Consider the following 16,169-nt stretch of genomic DNA (forward strand, 5'->3'; position numbering starts at 1 on the left):
GGTGGTCTGGGGCTCAGGAGGATTCGCACTTTAAGTGAAGCTCTCTTGTCCAAACAAGCTTGGAGATGGTTTCACTCTGATTCTGAATGGTGCAAAATTTGGAGAAGTAAGTATTCTCTTCTATCTTCTTCTCTCTCTTCTTTTCTTAATTCAGATTTCAGCATAAATGGATCCCATATTTGGAACCATGTTTCCAAATGTAAAGATGTGATTGCTAAAGGAGTGATATGGAAGCTTGGAAATGGCAGAAAAGTTAGATTCTGGGAGGATCCCTAGCTTTTTGATAAACCCCTTTTGGATTCCCATGAGTGGGCCTCCCATGCCCCTTCCTGTATTGGCTCTTTTGGTTCCTTGGTGGTAGATTACTGGAATGGGAACAATTGGCAGAACATTGATAGTATTCACCCTAGCCTTTCTAAGCTCAAAACCCAACTGTCTGCTATTTGGCTGAATAAGGAAGAGGACTCCCTGATTTGGAAACATGATCCCAAAGGCATTTTAACTGTGTCTTCGATGTACTGTATCCTATCCCCCCCCTCCTATAAATCCTTTCTGGTCTAAAGCTTGGTTAAAAGGTCTCACTCCCAAAATCAATTTTTTCTTCTTGACTATCCTCCAAAATAAGATCCTTACTGTTGACAACCTAAAATGCAGAGGTTTTGCCCTTCCAAACAGGTGTGTGTTGTGCTTTCAAGAGGAAGAGTCAGTGGACCATCTTGCCCTCCACTGTTCTTTCTCAGCCTCTGTTTGGGAAAGTTTCCTCAAGAGCTTTAGTTTAGCTTGGGTGTTTCCCAGTAACATCAGAGATTTGTTCTCCTCCTGGAAAATTCAATGGACTAACTCTTTTCTGAGATGTATGTGGCAGCTCTCTCTCCCTCACATTTTGTGGGGTCTTTGGAAAGAAAGAAACAACTGAATATTCAGGGATGTGTCCCTAAAACAAGACATTGTTTTTCAAAAAATTCAAAGGGCTATCCAGGGAAATATGGGAATCATGGAGGTCTCTTGTTACTCAAATAACTCCCTGGAGTCAAATATCTTAAGAGCGTAGAATATGAAGATTACTGAGGTCCTAATCTTAGCTACAATAAAAGGCTTGAAGCTAAATGGCAAACCCCTCCCCAAGGCTGGCTCAAAATCAATTTCGATGGTGCAGCCAAAGGAAACCCAGGTCCTTCAGGCTATGGAGCTATTCTCAAAGATTACAGAGGCATTTGCAAAGGTATGATTGCTGTCCCTATTGGTACTCAAACCAATCATAAAGCGGAAGCTATGGCAGCCCTTCAAGGTATTATCCTAGCCAAAAAATGGAACTGCCCCTATCTTTGGATAGAAGGGGACTCTAATAATATGATAAAGTGCCTTAATGGGACTTCAAAGCCCTCTTGGTCGATTCACAATATATTTACTTCTGCTATCGACATCATTAGAACCTTTAAAAAATGCCATATATCCCATATCTATCGGGAGGCCAACTGTTCTACTGATTGGGCTGCAAATGTGGCAGTTAAGAATGAGACTATTACCACGTGGATGGGTGAGAGTGGTCTCCCCGAAGATGTCAGACAAATCATAATTGATGAAAGATATTGAAGTACCCCAAAGACTCTTGATTGACAGGGTAATTATGAAAAGTACTGAAGTAAGCACCTTGAGTTACTTCTATAATGAGAAAATCACTCATTATAACATCAAAGCCAACAAAACATGTTTTATAATCTATCAGATCATTAAGGCTACACATGCTTTCTGGGTTTTTGTTTTAGTTTTGAAAAGCTCTTTGTTTTACCAGTTCTGTAAACTCCAAAATTTGGCTATGAGAAACGACACCATGGGCGGAAATAAGAGACGATATGAGCCAAGTAGTTGCAAGGAGTGGAAATAGAAAGAAGACGTGTGGGAAATTTTGCAGAAGGGTGGTCTTTCGAGCTTCATAGAGAGACTCCACGGTTGTGATGGAAAGGTAACTAGCCTCTTCTGCAAAAATTGGAAGAAGGGCATGCTAAAAATGGGTGACCAAATGGTGGAAATTGATGAAGAATTAATAGCTAAAGCTACGGGCCTCAACAGGGAGGGCTGCAACTTCTACAGAGATAGGAAGGTCAGCAGGGAAGCCATCAAAAGGTACCCAGTTACAGAGAAAGAGAAAAAAAAACTGGTAAAGTTGAGCAAAACCTATTACCCGCCTAGGGCTTTTGCAAAACCCTGGCGAGAAATTCTCTTTGTTTTAATGAGGTATATAACTCTAGATGGTAGGTTTACGAAAGTCTATGGGTATAACTTTGTTCTGTTAAACCATTTTAGGCATAATGATAAGGTAAATTTTCCTTACTTCTTGCTCTGCTCAATGAATGCCTCCCTAAAATCCTACAAAGAAAATCCTCGGGGCGATACCGCAATGCACCAAGGTCTTATGGTCCTCATTTATGACCATTTAAAGGCCAGTCAAATCAACCAAAAGAAGCTCTTTGTGGACTCTGAGGAAGATATGTCTGATTTTGATTTTTCGGAGGAGGAATCAGACAATGATTCCTTGACTGATAATGAGGATAGCTCTGATGATTCAGAGTATGAGAGTAGTAAGAAGAGGAAATCAAGACCCTCTTCTTCTAAGAGCAAAAAACATCAAAGCAAACCCTTGATCAGTATCTCTTTGGAAGAAGAGTACTCTAATTTCTCTGAAGAGAAGAAGAACCCTAAGGGGTTATTGAAGAAGAAAAGTAAAAACCAAGCCCAGACCCAAAAAAAGCATAAGAAAATAGAGGAGACTGGCAAGGAACCGGAGGAGACTGGCAAGGAACTGGAAGATGACAAGCAAACTAGGACCCTGGAAGCCGAGCACAACTTGGAAATGGAGACAATGGAGGAGACTCTTAGGGCCGCTAACACTATTTCCACCCTCCATATTCCTAAAAATGAACAGGTAACCCTTGGAAAAGTGACTCCCTCCGTTGGCCCTCCTCCCGAGGCCTTGAATGGTTTTATGAAAACTATTGAATGGCTTATTGATGGGTATAAGAAAGCAGCGGATGAGTATAAAAAACTTTGCAACAGAGTCCTGATTCTGGAGACCATTAACATTGGTGAGGGGAATACAGTGGCCTATTATATTGAGGATCTGAAAAACACTATTGCTAAAGCGGAAGACATCAGAGATGCTTTTAACCCCAGGTTTGAGAAGATTGAAAAGGAGATGCTGGACAGAAAAACCTTGGCGAAAACTAGTGAAAAAACGCTCTTGGACATAGTCATCAAAGTGGAAAAGATTGAGGAGTGCCTTAAGAATATTGCAGAGTAGAGCCTCAGCATTCTGAAAATCTTAGCCAACAATACCCATACCCTCATCTGCAAGCTTGATGACGACAAGGAAATCTAGGAAATTGACCTGGACGCTGAAGGAATAGGGGAAGCCCAAGGTCCCAAAACCCGCACCAGAGGCAAGAGGAAGGAAAAGAAAGTGAATAAGGATCTGGAGGAGCTGAAAGTAGTTGGGGCGACCTATGATGAGCTGGTGATAAAGGCAGAGTGCTAAAGAAAATTGCTATGTAGTGTCTCCTTGGTCTCTTTGCTGTGTTTTGTTGGTTTGCTGTTCTTTCTGTTCGCTGGTCTTTTGGCCAGTCATTTTGTATGTGGACTTTTATTCCTTTTGCTGCTTTCTATCTTTCAATGATGTAATGGTTTTGGGTCCTTAAAACCTGTTTTTCAATCAATCAGAACATACAATAAAGTGGATCAAAGAGTTTTTCACTTAGATAAACACAATTTTTTTAATTTGTTTGAGCACTTTCTAGAGAATAAAATTTGGGATGTGATTGTGGGAATATGTAGATGAATTGGCAAGAAAAAATACTTATATAAGTGCATGTTTTTATGAGACCGATATGATTTTTCAATAGGATATTGGATTTAGTGTTTCCAGATATATTTTTAGAGTGCTGATGTTGATGGAGACATTTACATAGGTTGTATTTTTGTTCTAGGACATGGTTGATATATGTATATGACTAAGATTTTTTTTTCAATGAGAGTTTAGTATAAGTACAATGATGATGATGAATATGGTGTCATAAATATTTATACATGTACATTTAAGCACTGGAATGACATAATCATGTATGTGGTTGATAGAATTGAGATGATATTAAATTCATTAATGATTATAATCTATTATGTGGTTTAATATTAAGATATTGTTCAAGTATCCCCTATATCTTTATTGGATTTCTTCACCATGGTTACTCATTTGTGAATTTATATGGCAAATTAGATCTAGAGTTAATTTGGTGTTTGAGTCATGAGAGGTACACATTTAAACTTTGTTGTTATCTCAATTTACAAGCTATTGATTTGATTGCGAGTTTACATGCTAAATTGGTTTTAGATTTGTTGGTTATCCATTCATTAGTTATAGAAATGACACAAATGTGAATTATCTATAGCCACAATTCTTTACAATGTTGATGTATATTCAACCAATTGGTCTTGTTTGCAATTATTCATTGATACGTTGCATTGGGATAAGAGGATAGATGATTAGAGAGTGGATAGTTGGTAATTGAGAGAAAGAATTACATTTATTTATCATGATGTCATGGATATCTTGGTCAAAAGATTGAGTGGAAGTTTTGAAAATAGATATTTGGTGCTGATTTATCTTCTTGGCTTGAAGATATTGATTATAAATTAATCTCTAGAGATTTTGGTATCATAGTTGATTGTGTGTAGACTATATGTGATTTTCATTTAGGATTCCAATTGATTCAATGATATTTTTGGTAGCAACATGGATTCATGACTTAGTGATAAATAGCCTTCTATTGTGGTTGTGAGTGTTATGGAAAAACTCTTAGATTAGGATTCAAGTGTATACAATGAGATTAATCTAGCATCTTCAATTCTATTAACAAGAAATGATTATCTTCACATGATTAGAGATATTGAGATATTTATTAGCCATGGTGGGCCTTGAGAGTATTTGGTTGAGGTGTTAGTGTTATCAATATATTTTCACACTTGCTAAACACTTGTTTTAGAAATCTAATGAAATATGAAAACACTCTAGGTCATGTGGGTTGCTTGTAGGTTGAAGTGAATCTCTAGAGAGGTTTGGTTCCCTTGGAGCTCACCTAATCTAACTTGTGATATTCTATCCTTGAGAAAAGGAGTGAAGGATGACTAAAACATATAATTTATACTGGCAATGCACCAAATGGTTATTACTAAAGCCTATATTGCTGCATCACACATAGTTTATTCAACATCTAAGCTGATTTTTATCACAACTCAATATTTTCACATATTCAAGTATCAAAATTTCATAACGATGATTAGTAAATTCATGATTCTATAATGAAATGACATGTTTTCACAACTAACACCTTTTGTAAAAAACGTCCCATGACCTACATAATATATGTACTATCTACTTGAAGGTATTGATAAATAAGGCATAACTTAAGGATATATATATATCTTTTTTTTAATCAATGAATGAAAGGATTTTAGCTTGGCCCACACTAGGTGAGGCCACAATCCTATAAGAAGTTCTTTATATCATCACATAAGCTACATCAATAATTCTTTTTGTACACAAAAATTAATCATTTGAAGGCATAATGCTCATAATATATTGATGAAAGAGGTGTATACAACAAGAATAAGTCTTAGAATATTTTATTTCTCTCATAATGAGTTACACTGATAGTTGTTCTACCAAAAAAAATAATTTTTGAATTACAATGGATGGTAGAAAATAGAAAGAAAACTCATTTTCTAAGTTACAATGATTGTCCAAACCATAAAGAACTATCTTTTTAGTTACAATGCTAAGTTAATAAATCAAGAACTAATTTATAATATGCCTAGGCATTCCCTTTTCATGCTAGAACAACTTTCTATTAATTAACAAACCTTCTATTAGAGATGAAAGGCATGTCATTTTTTTTAGATGAAACCTTATCCTTAAATGACTCTTTACTTGAATCCACAAAAGATCCTTAGGTGGGGTTAGGAAGATGATGCTTGAAATTTTCTAACTAAAAGGTATAAATATGATGCTTCAACAATTGTTCTTTACCCCTTAGATACTCTCAACCTACTGGACAAGTCATCCAGATTCCTTAAATTCTCTCCATTAGCTCATAATTATCTTCCATTTCCCCTAAACTATCACAATTATTTTCTCCTTTCTTTTAGGACCTATGAGGACCTGTGAAAAGAGTTGAATGTTTTAGAAAGGTTTATGATACCTCTCAATAGCAATAACTTCCACTTGTCTAATCTTTATGACCTATTTCCTTCATTTTCCATGATGTTTTTTAACCTTTGACTATCATGTCTTCCTCTTTTTGACTTAGGTTCTTTGATAGATGTATGATGGTGGAAATAAGGATTCATGAGTTTAATCATGTAAACAAGGAGTTAAACTAATTTCTAACTAAATTACATTAAAGGGGGAATAAGATCCAAGAGGGTCAACCTCATAAACATGTGATGAAAGGGTTGAACACAATTTGGATTGCACTCTCTCTTTGTTTGAGTTGAAATTAAATAATTGAATGTGAGAACTTAGGTTGATGATGAAAAATTGGCAATGATCAACATGAAAAAAGATTTTTAGAATATATATTTAGACATAAAATATAGTTCTAGAAATGGGAGGCAGAGAGGAAGGTATGGTTGAAATATGGACCAAAACATCTTGTAGCACCATTTGGTCACTTAGGAGCAACAAGAGAGATAAAACAACTTGTAGCATGCACAATACCATCAAAATCATATCCATTTCATCGCCATGCTTCTAATTCTCATCTTAATGCTTCTAATCCTCACCTTAATATGATATCATCATGATTATATCTCTACTATCAACAAGACATGATATTTAATCATGAACTTCATCACATCATTGCTCTTCAACGTCATCATTATCATTATCATCATGATGCAAGTACAAGAATCATTGACACCACAACATACTAAGTGGAGACATCAATGCTAAATTGATGGTTGACATCCAACCACGAAATTCATCATAGCTTAAGAGAATCTCTAGATACATGACGCACTAATGACAACATCAAAACATGGAATTCATCATAATTGCACGAGACATCAACGACAACACCTAGACATCAATGACAATAATCTCCAATAGGATACTTATGATGTGTGGATGCTTGTGGATGTGGATGGATGTGAAAATTGATTAAAATGATGCTCTTATATTGGGTTCTCAAGGTATTTTGTAATTAAGGTTGACCTCCAATAGTCATTAAAAAATAAAAGTTGGGGATCAACTAGCATGAACGAAGCACTGACATATTTAAAAATGGATCATTTTTGGAGGGACAAGGGTGCCAACCCAAAATAGGGTGAATAAAGGATGGATCTAGTGTACTCAGACTTAGTATAGAGACCCAAATTACCATGTGATCATATGATGATAGTTTTGTAGTAGAAATGCTAGAAATATGCTTGGATAAGAGCCAAGAGGAAACACACTAAGGCAAGGACACAAAGAGTGTAAAATTATAAGGGTTTACAATTTATGATGTCCAGTACAATAGATATTTATCTATTGGAGTCACGTACATTGTCATTGTCTCTAGTATCATATATGTTGGCTTCTATCCTTGTTAGTGGTATTACTCTGTCCATCATTCTTTGTATACCACCATGATTGTTTTCTTCATGAAATTGTCATTCCTTTACCATATGAACAAATCTTTTTACTCTTATACATTTTCACACAAAACATTGCCCTTCAATTACTTAAATTTCTCATTAAGGTTGATAATTTAATCATATTATCTTATGATGAGATATTCTCATACATTTATCACCTCTTCCCTTGTAGCATTCACCATTATCATTGTTGTGCCTATGAAGTATATACCTGTTCCTATAGCACAAAACACTCAATAGATCATTATAAGCATGGTTAGCAAATAAAGAAAAGAAAGATAAACCATAGCTAATCGATCTATCACCTCCTAGTAAATGCGTATGAATTTTGCTCTCAGATCTAGTCATGCAAATTCCAGTGACTTGACTACACTTAAATGGAGGATTTAAATGATAAATGATGCATTTAAGGTAGCAATGACAATGATTAAGCTACATGATTCCATGATTATGCTAGAAAATATGCTAAAATGATGCAATTAAGCTATGATAACAATGCTCAAATGATAAACTAAGATTGCATATGCCTATAGTAACAATTCCTGAAATGCAAATGAGATGGGATCTTTCTTGCTCCAAAATAGGGTCTATTTATAGGATTTCCAAGGCTAGGGGTGAGGTGGCAGGAATAAATGGTCAATATTAAATCTGAAGATATCAATGGTGAAATTGGAGGAGGTTGGAAAAGAGGTTGGATGAAAGGGAACATTTGCCATCTCTATGGTGACAAGTGTCAAGGAGCTTCTAGAAGAGGTTGGATGAAAGGAAACATTGTCATGTCCATGGTGACAAGTGTCAAGAGACTTTTCTCATGAGAGAGCAAGTGTCTAAGGAAAGGGGATATGGTGGTTAGGATGTGCAAGCTAGTATGGGGTTAGGTTTAGAAGGGGTTAGGTTAGGTGGTTAGAAGTTAGGAGAATTTGAATTTAAAAATTCAAATAATAGGAAAAGGCTAATTAATTTCAACAACTCATTATTGATTTGATGATGAATTTGATGGGGGAATTAATTAATTTGAATTAATTAATTAAAGGGGATTATGAAAATGAACTTATTAAATAAATCCTTAGATTTATTAATAAGTAGCTGAAAGGGGGAATTTAATCAAATTGCTTAGTGAATTCAATTAAATTGGGAAGGGGGATTAATTAAACAATTGCTTATTTAATTAATTATCTTCAGACAAAATTTAGGTGTATACAATCATCATGCACATTCTCAATGTATCATAGTCCTTGCTACATGACCTGTCCTCTCAAATAGTGCGGGACTATATTCATTTCTTATCAAACTATTTTGTTGTTTTTATTAAGTATGACAATGGATTTGATCCACTAGTTAGATAGGTCCTGGTTATGTCTCTTGTTATTCATAGTGATTATTTATTCCTTATAGCTCTTAAAAGACCCTACAACTAAAATCTATTTTTGAGAGTTTAATCTCTTTTGATTTTTCAGTTGTTATATTATGTTTTGATACTTATCACCTCTTGATCCACACTTGAATTAAATGCTTTCCTTGTCTACTATCATCTTGTTACCCTTATGTCTACACATGTTAAATTTTTCATAAATTCCCCTTCAAAGCAGAAATGAAATATATTTATTGTCATTCTATTCATATTTCATTATTGTTTCATTTTAATTCCCTCTTATCTAAGCCTTTGGAGGGAAAAGTGTCCTTTTGAACTTCCCGCTTGAACCTATATGCTAGTTCATTGGTTCATTGGTTCATCCTATGTATGTATGTGTCGAGTCTTTGTTAAATCAAGTTTGAAGCATGCAGGAAAATCTTAGCAGCAAGTGAACCCAAATCTTTGAACCTTTTATATTGGTTCAAAGGTTCATACGTTCAAAGTTCGTGGAGCAAGAAGACAGATGGCGGGTAGAAAATGCAAAGAAAAGTTGAGGAAAAAGGGAATATTCTAGAATCTCGAGAATTTAAAATTTTGAAAGGAAGTTTCCGCAAAACATAAATAATCATTATATGGTAAGCACCCAGAGAGGAGTGATGTGTAATTAATGCAAGTGTAAGATTTATGTCATTTTGAGATAATGTTTGCACGAGTGGATTTGATGTTTGAGGTATGACACCCATAAAGCTATATTTTAAGCCTTTTTATAGAATTCAAATGATTTGTTCCATCATTCAGAAGCTAAATTTAGAAAGGCAAGAGCTCGACGCTAGAGGTAATTAGCTTCATTCTTCAAGCTCAACAAGGTTTCAGTTGTATGAAAGGCAAGTTCCCAAGTTTCTTGTTTCCTCTATAGTTTCTTTAACTCAGAAGGGAGAATTGGTTGAATTTCCACCACTCTTTTAGTAGGGTTCATCTCTTGCATTTTTGTTTGCATAAGTCATCGCAATGAGGTCTACATGTCCCAAATTAGGGCCGAGTTCCAATCTTATATTCTCTTTACCCAAGTTTCAGGATACTTCATTAGCTCGGGCTAATTTGGAAGATTTCTTAGAGAGAGCTAAAAACCTGAAGAATTCCCCAATGATGGAGAAAATTGTAAACAGTGTGCTAATAGAAGCCACCGCTTTTCCTACAACTCTGCAATGCCCATAATTGGTGTTAGAGTGCATGAATAGATATGACCTAGAACATAGGTGCATTAGGTCTATAGATGGAGGGGTGTTATTGAGTATCAACAGGGAAACTGTAATGGACGTAATAAAAATTCCTTCGAAGGAACCCTACGAAGACTGGACAATAACCTCATCCTATGGCTTTTTCTCTGAGAAAAAGGCCACATATAGAAGTGTCATTGCTAGGAATTAGTTGTTGAAGTTTTAGAAGGGAGGTTCCAGTCTGCCTAAACCGTTAACAAGATAACATCTAATTAGAGACGTTAGAGATATTGTAATCCTATTGCTTAGGGCAAAGGGAAGCCAACAAACATTCTTCTGGGAGGATTGGATGTATTTATTTATCAAATTTATTTTAAATGGTATGGAACTAATTACGGAAAGGCTTAATGAAGGTCTAAGCAATTTCCTTGGGAACAAGAGTTTTTATATGTCCTCTTATCTATTTTATTGTCTGGCTTGTATAAGACCCTGAGCGGGGATATATCATGAACCTTGGGTTGAAGGAATGAAGATTTATGATTATCATCCCCACCTATAGTTATAAAGATGTTAGGAAAACTTTAGGAGGGTGAATGATGTGTTCACAGGTAGACTGGTTCATGAGTTGCAAGGAAATATAAACTGAAGGCTGTCAAATGAAGCCATGCAATTGATAAGAACCTATGACAACTATTTTATTCAGTTTCCTCAGTTCACTTATATAAGAGTAGGAGGGTTTTAAGGTGAACCATTCAGACTGCCATGGTATGCATTGGACCACTTTGTGTTGATAGAAATTTGCAGACAATTAGCTCACATTGATAAGAAGATGTTAGCAAAATAAAGTTCAAGAGTTTCTTTCCCTGTTGAATTAGGATATTATATTTGTAAAACTGTTTCTGATACATTGAACTTGGAAGTGGATTATAAGAAGCTCAACTCGTAGTGCTATGAAGCCCGTACAAACTTTGACAGTAAAGGGTTTGCACAAACACATCTGATCTTTAGTTAGAGGATTTCTGGGAACTCAGTTATGATGAATTTGAAGTTAGAAGGAGAATGTGGTCTAGATTTATAGTGAACCAAATTGTTACTATGAAATTGGAGATGAAGGTTTCTGGAATTACAGAAGAAGAAGGAAATGATGTAATGGATCCACAATATGCAAAGAAAGTTCAAGGTCATCCAATTCCAGAGGTAGATTGGGAAAAGGATGAACAAGATCAACTTTGACATAGAACATTCCCTGTAATTGGAAGGACTGAGAAATGGTTGAGAGAGAAAAGAGTTGGAAAATAAACTATCAAAGGCCTTTCTTCATGGGTTTCAATTGTTTTGTCTGATGAATTTTTTCAATCTTATGGTGCAGGTACAACTAGCAAGAAATTGAAGAAATCCCTTGTAAGCTAGTAACCTACTCAAACCACTCGGTCCAAAACTAGAAGTAAAGGCAGGGGAAATCAAGAAAATACTATGGTGGTTGATCTAGAGGAGTCTCAGGAGAGTGAAAGTATAATGGTAGAGTTGAATCAAGAAATACCAACTATGGAAATTATTGATCTAGAAAAGCCATTAGAAGAGGATGCAAACCCTACCAATACAATGATAGTGATGAATGTAATGCAAGAACTGGTTCCTGCAGAGAAAAGTGCAGCAGTTAGTGCTCCCCAATGGTTGGAATACTTTGTCAGCAACAAAAAGAGGAATGTAGTGCCGACTTCATTGCCAATAGAGGACATGGTGAGCAAGTGCCTGGGTAAGACTCCTACGTCTAAGAAACTAAAAAATATCTCAAGGATGGATTATGATCCTAATACAGGGAATTGGATAGCAGAAGTGGCTTGCCTTGTGACTAATGAAGAAGTGGAAAATCCCACAACCAAGGATTTTACTATCAAGAAGATTAATCTCGGGACTGCTACAAGAGCCACTGATGTGCATCATTTAGAAGCTTCCACTAACAAGATCATTACAAGAACATGGAAGGACGAGAAAGCCAAACAAGAATTTAAGAAAACATTAAGTTGATGGCCGAATATATTGATTCCATTCACAATCCTAGACCTCAATCAATTTCTCAATTGCCTACATATTTTGATCCTAAATCTCCAGTCAACCAAAAAATGCTAAGCCAAATACAAAGGAGCAAAATGATAACTAAAGTATTTTTAGAATGGTTGGAGGGAATATTTTAAGCAGGTACAAGCTATATCAAAGACCTGAGTAAAGTATATGATGGTGCTATGGTGGTGATTAAAGATTTGGAAACAAATATGTTCTTGTGGAGGAAAGAAGAAGAAAAATGGCTTGCAGTAATCGCTCAGATGGGTGAGGTTCAAAAATATGGTGTAATGAAATTTATAGCAGAAAAGGCAGTGCCCGGATTGGATGACAATGTGTTGTATGTATATTGAAAAAATATAGTGATGAAACTCAATTGTGAAATAGGCGTATGAAGAATTCATGAGATTATTAAAAGATTTGACGAAGCTCACTTTGTCAATGAGAAATGACTTGAGTTGCATTGGTGTCAAATGCTTAAAGGATGATGGAAAAACTATGGAAACTGTAGACTACATAATTCAATCTTTTAGAGAAAATATTGATTATGTAAAGAATGCAAAAACATTGATAACTGAAGACCTCTCTAGAACCGCAAAGGTAGAATCTCTACTAAACCTTTGTATCAATGACCTAGATAATCATGAAGACAAAGTGGTGCAAGTTAAATGAGATAAAGAAGTTTGGAAGCAGCGGATCACTCACATCAGACTCCCTAACTTTGCGGTCATCCAAAACTTCTTTGCGGCCCATGTGGAATGGAAACGTGCAACAACTTAGAGCTAATCTGGAAGTTCCACGTCACAACACCATCCCTGATCGTGTTACCAAATTATAGTTTTATGCTCAATATCTTTAGGTATGATCTAAAATGGTTTTAGCTATGTTCAAACTAAATTTTACTTCATGATAGAGTTAAGTAACTCTGGTTTCCAAAGACAGTTAGCCTTTCTGGCTATATATATGTTTTAAAAATACTTCAAAAAGGTCCAAGAATTTTTGGGAAGAACTCATAACTTTTCTATATCTTTTAATTTGTGATGTTTTGGAAGAAGACATTTTATCTATGAATGAAATGAATGAACAATTATTGCGGACTTAAATTTGTGGGTTCTTTCTGTTTAAATTTCTGAGCAGTAAGCAAATTCTGTGTGCCTTGTTAAAGTGAGATCAATTTTATTAAAAAAACATTCATGACATGTTTATGTGTGAACAATAGCTCGCCTTTAGTACTTTCTGGTTTAAAGTATGTTTGAAAATTTATTTTCTGTTTGACTCATTCCTTGAAAATCATAAAGGGAGTTGTACCTTTAATTCAGAGGGAAACTGTTTAAAGTTTACCCAACTGTTGGTTATGGATTTGATCTTTTAAAAAAAGGGTCACAGAGTTCAAAATGTTTCTTATGGTCAAGGACAAATCTGTTAACCAACACATCTTTCTATGTTGCTTCAAGGAACTTTCATTTGTTTGACCGTGATTGTTCCAACTTCACATACTTTGTCATTACATGATGTTCCAATACCTATTTATTTCAATCTACTTTAGTACTGTCATGCAACATTGTCATTATTTGTTCTTATTTTATTTGTCATGAAGGAAGAATCATCTTCATGAAATGATATACCTTCCACATTCATGGATAAATTTTCTTTTGTTTTCTTTGTGTGCATTATTTTCTTCCTTACTCGCTTTCATGCATATGTATGTGTATACACATAAAATTAGCTATGAGCGATTAAATAAATATTATATATTTATTGAATAGTTATTCTTCTATTAAATAGTTAATTTGAAAAGATTAATTTATTTAATTCATTTTTCGTGTCTTTCTATTAATTAATTTAATTGAAATATTTTATTAATTAATTCATCTATTCTATTCCTCTAAAATAATTAAATATCTAATATTTAATTATCCTTCTAACCAAGTTGATTAAATATCTAATATTTAATTATCTCCTCCAATCAATTAAATATCTAACATTTAATGGTTATTCTCCTATCCTATAGTATCAAATATTAAATGATTTCCTAAATTATTTAATCTTTCATTTCCAACTCATTCTTCCATCTCCACTTCATCTTCCCTTTTCCAACTCATCCATCATGTGGTTAAGGAAATTAATATTTCTTAAATATTAATTCATCATTTATCTTCAACCACCAAATTCAATGAATATTGTGTATCTACACATATTTCATAACCATATTCTATATTCTCTCCAACCCCCCTACATCTTAGGAAGGACTTGAGTTCACTTGTCCTCTCATGCCTAAATCTTCTCCAACCATCCCTAGATTCCCTCAATCAGCAACCTAGTCAAGGTGAGATGAGTGACACTTGTCTTCTCCTTCCCCCTTTCTATCAACCTTCACCTTTTCTCACAACCATCCAAATCTGCAGATCTGATCACGACCGTTGATCTAAGACACATCATCTCATCCTCTCAAGGTCTATAAAATCAAGAGCTTCAGTTGAGAGAGAGTAAGACTTCAAGTACATTCTCAAGCGAATCATTTGTAAAACTTATGCATCCGTGAGTTTTAATCTTGAAGAAAATAGCAATTAGCATTTTAGCATAATCATGTAGTATTGCATATCATATCATTTGTGAACTATTAGTTATCAGTCCATTCTTCATATGCCATCTTGGAAGCTATCAGTGCATTGTCTGAGAGCACACCATCTGCAACTAGGAACAGTGGAGTTAGGACACAATGAGACATAAACCATGAAGGTAATATTAGTATTTTTATTTCATATGCATTTCATGTAGTTTCATTGGTTGAGTTTAGAATTCCTGTAGCATTTCCATTGGTATTTTGTGAAACTAACTTGTTGCAGGTAGCATTCTGAGGATGAAATTTAAGTCGACACAATATGCATGTCATTCTTTCCAAGTCTTATGACTGTCATGCATTGTTTAAATAAATTTCTCTATCATTATCATGGTATCATTTGATAGGACCCTTCTATCATGTGTTAAATTTTTTCACATACTTGACCAAGCCACCCTCTTATGACCTTGTCTTCATACTATCACCTTCCTTTATCACTATTTTTTTACCCCTTTGAGGTGATTTTATTTGTGATGTGTATTCATCACTTCTCTACCACATACCTTCACTACCTTTTTACCTTTCTATTTCCATCATCAAGATGTCTTTCCTTATTGCCTCTTATTCTTCCCATTATGAGATCTTCTATTAGGTCTCTTGACTATGTTTAGGCTTTTCAAGCTCACCCTATACTCTTATCTGCCTTCTACCTTTTCTATTCTACACTAGACTATTTATTTCACCTATAATATTACAAATTTTTGAATTTGTTCTTGTCACTATTGTGTTGGCATTGTCATTATTTTGTTTTACTACTTTTTCCTCTTTGAGAAGATAAATTTTGTAGCTTCATTCTTTTAATGACCATGAGAAACTGTACCAAGGACAATGTTATTAAGAGGAAACTATAGAGTTTCTTCAACTCTTTCGCATCTACAATTACTTCAGTAGGTCTCAGTATGAGTATGATAGCAAGGTATGCTTAGATGACTACAAAAAATAGTATAATTGCACCTAATTTTTGCGTGCATGTCCATTAAGGGACTTTCGAGTACATCATCTAAGAAAATTAAAATCCCCCTTTCACTATGCTTTGATGGATATCTAAGCATTTTGCATATAGATCTACCAATGAAGTAGCAACCACAACATTTGATGAGATTCCTCTATCATAATAGGTAGTCTATGGTGATAGTAAGGTCATAAATGAGAAAAAAGGGTAATGTGGTATTTCTAAGCAATAAATATGAAACATTTAAAGTCAACTACATTAAAATAGAGTATACTTTTC

The sequence above is a fragment of the Cryptomeria japonica genome, chromosome 10 (assembly GCF_030272615.1).
Source record: "Cryptomeria japonica chromosome 10, Sugi_1.0, whole genome shotgun sequence".
In the NCBI taxonomy this organism is placed as follows: Eukaryota; Viridiplantae; Streptophyta; class Pinopsida; order Cupressales; family Cupressaceae; genus Cryptomeria; species Cryptomeria japonica.